Genomic DNA, 6426 nt, shown 5'->3' with positions numbered 1-6426 from the left:
TCTCTCATCGATGTTTCTAACTCTCTAAACCTCTCTCTTCCTCTCTGTTAAAAAAATCAATAAAATATATTTTTTTTAAAAAGAAAAAGAAAATACCAGTCCTGTCATTTGGGGTTTTAGGTCACTTGGTTCTTTCTCTTACCAGGTCTACTCCAATTTCCTTGTCCTTCAAGGTGCAGCTTCTACATTTGAGAAGATGAGAACACGAAGAATAGATGGAGAAAACACTTTTTCATGGTCATTCCTTGGAAGATAGACACTTTGAATCATACCTAAGTCCTATGCGCTTTGGGGAACACCAAGCTTGTCAAACACAAAGGCCAACACAGGCCAAATAAACAAGGTTTAAGTGTATGTGGGTCACAAAAAAAACAAAAGCTTCAAATTTTTCCTAGAAATGTGGGTTTATTTTGATAGAGACATGCTGAATACAAAGGGCTAAAATAAATGGGTAATCATTAGCATAAAATAATAGAACATTTTAATAAAAATTAATGTTTTTCTTGAACATTAACTTACCAGACACTGAATAAACTGCACAAATTAATAAGAATAATGCAAATAGCCGAGACCGGTTTGGCTCAGTGGATAGAGCATTGGCCTGCGGACTGAAAGGTTCCAGGTTCGATTCCGGTCAAGGGCATGTACCTTGGTTGCGGGCACACCCTCAGTAGAGAGTGTGCAAGAGGCAGCTGATCGATGATTCTTTCTCATTGATGTTTCTAACTCTCTATCCCTCTCTCTTCCTCTCTGTAAAAAATCAATAAATATGTTTTTAAAAAATAATAATGCAAATAAATCTTCTGTTTTTCAAAAGCAAAATATTTCCTGTTGCTCACACCAAACAAGTCAGTCCAAAACTAATGACTGGCAATCGACTGCTAAAATATTCACTGCTAGTATTAGTGGAGAGAAATGGTGCACCTGCATTAAGGCACATAAGGGAAATGAATGCAACATGATTATAGTCATCAGTCATTAGCGAATGTTGTAGTTTGTTATTAATAATCCTATATAATAAAGAGGTAATATGCAAATTAACCCTCACAAGATGGCTGCCTATGAACAGGCCGGCAGGAGGGTTAGTGAGGGGCGATCAGGCCAGCAGGGGGGAGCAGTTGGGGCAATCAGGCTGGCTCACAGAGGCAGTGAGGGGCAATCAGGCGAGCAGGAGGGGGGGCGGTGCAACCAGGCAGGCAGGCAGTGAGCAATTAGGACCCAGCGGTCCAAGATTGTGAGAGGGATATCCCAGATTGGAGAGAGGGTACAAGGCTGGGCTGAGGGACTGCTGGGTCCTAATTGCTCACTGCCTGCCTCCCCATGCATGAATTTCATGCACCAGGCCTCTAGTTATGTATAAGAGGATATTGTAAAAATTAAGTTACAAAAATTTTACTAAAGCATTTCTTACATACTATTATATTGGCTGGGCTGCAAAAATATTTGTTGTGGGCTGCATGCGGCCCATGGGCCTCGGTTTGATATGCTTGGGGTACACAGTGGTGAATATTGGAAGGGCATATGATGCTCAGAGTTCTTACGGGGTTTTTTTTTAATTTTCTTTGGTGAGATACACCTCATTGGCTTGATCTGAGAAGTTGTTCCAGGTCTTTATTTTTCTTTTTTAACGATGAATAAATCTTTTGAAAACAACTGTTTGCTGCCTTCCATCCTCAGCTGAAAGGAGTGCACAGCTCTGTTATTTACCAAAGTAAAGGCTACACCTACACAGGATCTACTTTTGGGCTTGGAGAGGGTGGTAATGCTGCAGCTCATGAAAATGGACTTGCCAAGTTAATTTAAATTGGTGTGAAGTGCAGTTCCAGTGTGCTGGCTGACAACACTCAGACTGACCTCAGAGCTGGAGATGGTGAACAGTAGCTTTGTACAGTTGAGAGCAAACAGTGCAGTAGCCTTGGGTGGTTTTTCTAAGTGTCTTTTTCAAGGACCTGACAAAGGAAATTTAAAAGCTCCATCACACCGAAACTGGTTTGGCTCAGTGGGTAGAGCGTTGGCCTGTGGACTGAAAAGTCCCAGGTTCAATTCCGGGCAAGGGCAAGTACCCAGTGGGAGGTGTGCAAGAGGCAGCTGATCGATATTTCTAACTCTCTATCTCTCTCCCTCTCCGTAAAAAATCAATAAAATATATATATTTTTTTAAAGTTCCATCAGTCAGACCTGAGGGCGTTTCATTTTGTTGTCCTCTCACCTGGCAGTGTCCCCTCACTTGGCACAGAGAGATGGTAACGGACAAAGAAACAACCCATTCCTCCAGAGGGAAAGGAGGGAGGGGGGTTGTGCTGGGCTGAGAAGTTAGCAGTTTCCAGAGGCTTTTGACTATGTGTGAAGGGAAGTCGGCAGGGGCGGGGGGGGAGGGGGGGGGTGCGGGGGTTGGTGTCTCAGAATGACTATTTAGCTCAGGCCCATTTCAGAATTAGAAATTAGAAGGGCTTAAAGAAATTAGAGGAAATATTCAAATTAATGATTATTAAAAGCATAACTCCTAACTGCACTGCTGTAGTTTATCATGTACAGAGAAGGTGAACCATGCCCACTGAGAAAAAATGAAGTTGCTTAGAACTTTCTGTGCAGATGAAGGGAGTTTGAATACAAAGAGCATAGGTTCTGGGCAGGAACACTGGTTCATTTTAGCTGTTTCTCTGCATTTCATTTCTTATAAAGGCTACTACCAAAGTGCCTACCTTATGTTGTTTATTGTGAGAATAAAGCAGTACTAATCTGTAAAATTATATGCAAATGTTAATTATTTCATTGTTGTGGGCACTATAAGTTGCAAATGATAGAAGCGCAAACTGGCTTAAGCCAAAAACCATCTGCCTCATGAACCCTAATATAAAGGATAAAAATGCAATGGTGGAGTTTACAGACGCATGTCTGTACTCTCATTCCACAGTGTTATAATGTATTGAATGCTTACCAATATGGAACTAAGCCATACTCTCCAGAACACCACATTCTGAGACTGACTTAATACAAGTACTGAGCTTACAAAACCTACATGGCTGGTGGTTAGCATGCCCCCTACATTGTCTTTCTCAGATCATGCTTTTAGAGTCCTGTCTTCCTCAGTAGTGTCACCCTGCTAGCAAACATGTTCAAGGGGACTATTGAGAATTCTTGCTATATTTTAAGTTTTCTTCTTCAAAAAATGGTGCTAGAATAACATGTTATAGGGAGGTGTGAGAATTGTAAAGTAGTGGCACTATCAGAACTCATGGGCCCTTGGGAAGAATTCATGTGATTGGAACTCTCTGGAAGCTCCATCTGCTTGGCCTGGCCAGTCAGAAGAGATGCAGAAGGGATGAGGGGGAAACAAATACTGCCATGTATGAAGGCCACATGTGTATCACTTTCCACTAAATTGTGACCATCTCCTACCAAGCTGGAATTTGTCTTTTTAGGGGGGAATTTGGAATTAGTGTTGCCCCTTCATCTAGCACTGTGCTTGGCACACAAGACAAGTTTAATAAATACTTGTTAAGTGAATGAAGTGATAAGTAAACTAAGATGGAAATAGACAAGAAGAATAGACCAAAGATGCTCTAAAGAAAGCAGTAATCAGAATTAGTAATGCAGCCCTGACTGGTTTGGCTCAGTGGATAGCACATCAGCCTGTGGACTAAAGGGTCCCGGGTTCGATTCCGGTCAAGGGTACATGCCTGGGTTGCAGGCTCGATCCCCAGTAGGGGGCATGCAAGAGGCAGCCAATCAATGATTCTCTCTCATCATTGATGTTTCTATCCCTCTCTCCTCCCTTCTTCTGTGAAATCAATCAATCAATATATATATATATATATATATATATATATATATATATATATATATATATATATATATAAGAATTAGTGCGGAAATTGGTTTGGCTCAGTGGACAGAGCATCGGCCTGAGGGCTGAAGGATCCCAGGTTCAATTCTGGTCAAGGGCATGTACCCTAGTTGCAGGCATATCCCCAGTAGGGAATATGCAGGAGGCAGCTGATTGATGTTTCTCCTTCATCGATGTTTCTAGCTCTCTACCACTTTCCCTTCTTCTCTGTAAAAAATCACTAAAATATATATTTTTAAAATAATAATAAAATAAAACTGCAGAACTTCATTTCCCTAGAGAAATGCTTCCAAGTTAATGTTTGGTGTTTTTTTTTGTTGTTTTGTTTTTTTTATTAGTAATGCATATGGGAAATGAAGGAGAAGAGAGATCCAAAGTGAAATGATAATGGGTTGTTATTTATTTACTATAAATTAACAGAGAAAAGCACTGACAAATTCCTTCTGGACTTGATGAGTCTGAACTGCAGTAAGGGCACAAAAGTTCAAGATGTGGAGCTAGAGATCTGGAGTCAGTGCCATGGAAGTGACTATTCTGGGAACTGGGCGAGATGGGCCAGAAGACTGAGACTGGAAGAGGTTGGCAATGAACCGAAACCATAAGCTAGATGGTGGTGGTGGTGAATGATATTTTTATTTTATTTTGTTGTTGGTTTTAATTTTTTAAAATATTTTTTTATTGATTTTTTTTACAGAGAGGAAAAGAGAAGGATAGAGAATTAGAAACACGGATGAGAGAAACATCCATCAGCCACCTCCTGCACACCCCCCACTGGGGATGTGGCGCAACCAAGGTACATGCCCTTGACCGGAATCGAACCTGGGGCCCTTGAGTCTGCAGGCCGACTCTATCCACTGAGCCAAACAGGTCAGGGCAGTTTTTATTTTTTGGAACCTTTATTATTGAGAGTATTACAGATATCTCCCTCCCCCCACACACCCTAACCCCCTCCACCCAGTTCTCGCCCCACAGCAGGCCTTCACCACCCTATTGTCTGTCCATCGGTAATGCATATATGCATATAAGTTATTTGGTAATTTCTTCCTGTCTCCCTGCCCCCCTCCCTCTGAGATTCCTCAGTCCCATGTTTTTATGCCTCTGGTTCTATTTTATTCATCAGTGTATTTTGTTCATTAGATTCCTTGTTTGTTTATTTTGATTTTTAGATTCAATTGTTGATAGATATATATTTACTAGAAGCCTGGTGCACAAAATTCATGCTCAGGGGTGTGGTGTCCCCTCAGCCCAGCCTGCACCCTCTCCAATCCTGGACTGTTGGCTCCTAATCACTCACCTGTCTGGGCGCTCCTAACTGCCTTCCCCATGCTGGCCTGATCGCCCCTCACTGCCTCTGCGTGCCAACCTGATCAACCCTAACTGTCCCCCCTGCCGACCTGGTTCCCCCAGCTGCCCCCGCTCCCCCCCGCTGAACTAGTGGCCCCTAACTGCACACACACAGGCCCTCCCCCCCCACCAGCCTGGTCACCTCTTACTGCCCTCCCCCAACCCCCTGCCAGCCTAGTTGCCCCCAACTGCCCCCTCTGCTGACCTGGTCACCCCTAACTGCCCCCTCCTCCCCGCAGGCCTGGTCACCCCACGCAGCCTGCTTGTTCAATCATCCCTCACTAATCCCCCTGCTGGCCTGGTCATAGGCAGCCAACTTGTGAGGGTGTGGGGGTTAATTTGCATATTACCTCTTTATTATATAGGATTGCCTTTATATTGTTCAAGTTTTTTATTTTTTATTTTTCTTCTTCCTCTTAAAGACTACCCTTCAACATTCCATATATTAGTGGTTTGGTGTTGATGAACTCCTTTATCGTTTTCTTGTCTGTGAAGCTCTTTATCTGACCTTCAGTTCTAAATGATAGCTTTGCTGGGTAATCTTGTAGGCCCTACTATTCATCACTTTGAATATCTCTTGCCACTCCCTTCTGGCCTGCATAGTTTCTGTTGAGAAACCAGCTGACAGTCATATGGGCACTCCTTTGTAGGTAACTAACTGCTGTTCTCATGCTGCCTTTTTTTTTTTTTTTTTTAATGGGTCCAGGCCTCTGTCTTGAGACCTGGAAAGTCAGGTTAGGCTTATTATTATTATTATTATTATTATTATTATTATCATTATCATTATTATTATTATCATTATTGATTTCAGAAAAGAAGGGAGAGGTTAGAGAGAGAAAGAAATATCAATGATGAAAGAGGATCATTGATTGGCTGCCTCCTGCACGCGCCCCCTAATGGAGATCGAGCCTGCAACCCAGGCACGTGGTTTTGACCAGAATCAAACCTGGGACCCTTCAGTCCAGAGGCCGACACGCTATCAGCTCAGCCAAACCAGTCAGGATTTGTAAGTCTGTTTCTTTCACCAGGAAGGGGAAATTAACTGTCATTATTTCTGCAAACAGGTTTTCAATATCTTGTTCTGTCTTCTCCTTCTGATATCCCCATAATGCAAATGTTGGTACTTGAAGTTGTCCCAGAGATTCCTTACACTATCTTTATATTTTTGGGTTCTTTTTTTCTTTTTTTCTTTTTTTAAAATATATTTTATTGATTTTCCACAGAGAGGAAGGGAG

The sequence above is a fragment of the Pipistrellus kuhlii genome, unplaced genomic scaffold, assembly GCF_014108245.1.
Source record: "Pipistrellus kuhlii isolate mPipKuh1 unplaced genomic scaffold, mPipKuh1.p scaffold_m20_p_3, whole genome shotgun sequence".
NCBI classification, from domain to species: domain Eukaryota; kingdom Metazoa; phylum Chordata; class Mammalia; order Chiroptera; family Vespertilionidae; genus Pipistrellus; species Pipistrellus kuhlii.
The sequence above is the reverse complement of the archived record's forward strand: the minus strand, read 5'-3'. Positions refer to the sequence as shown.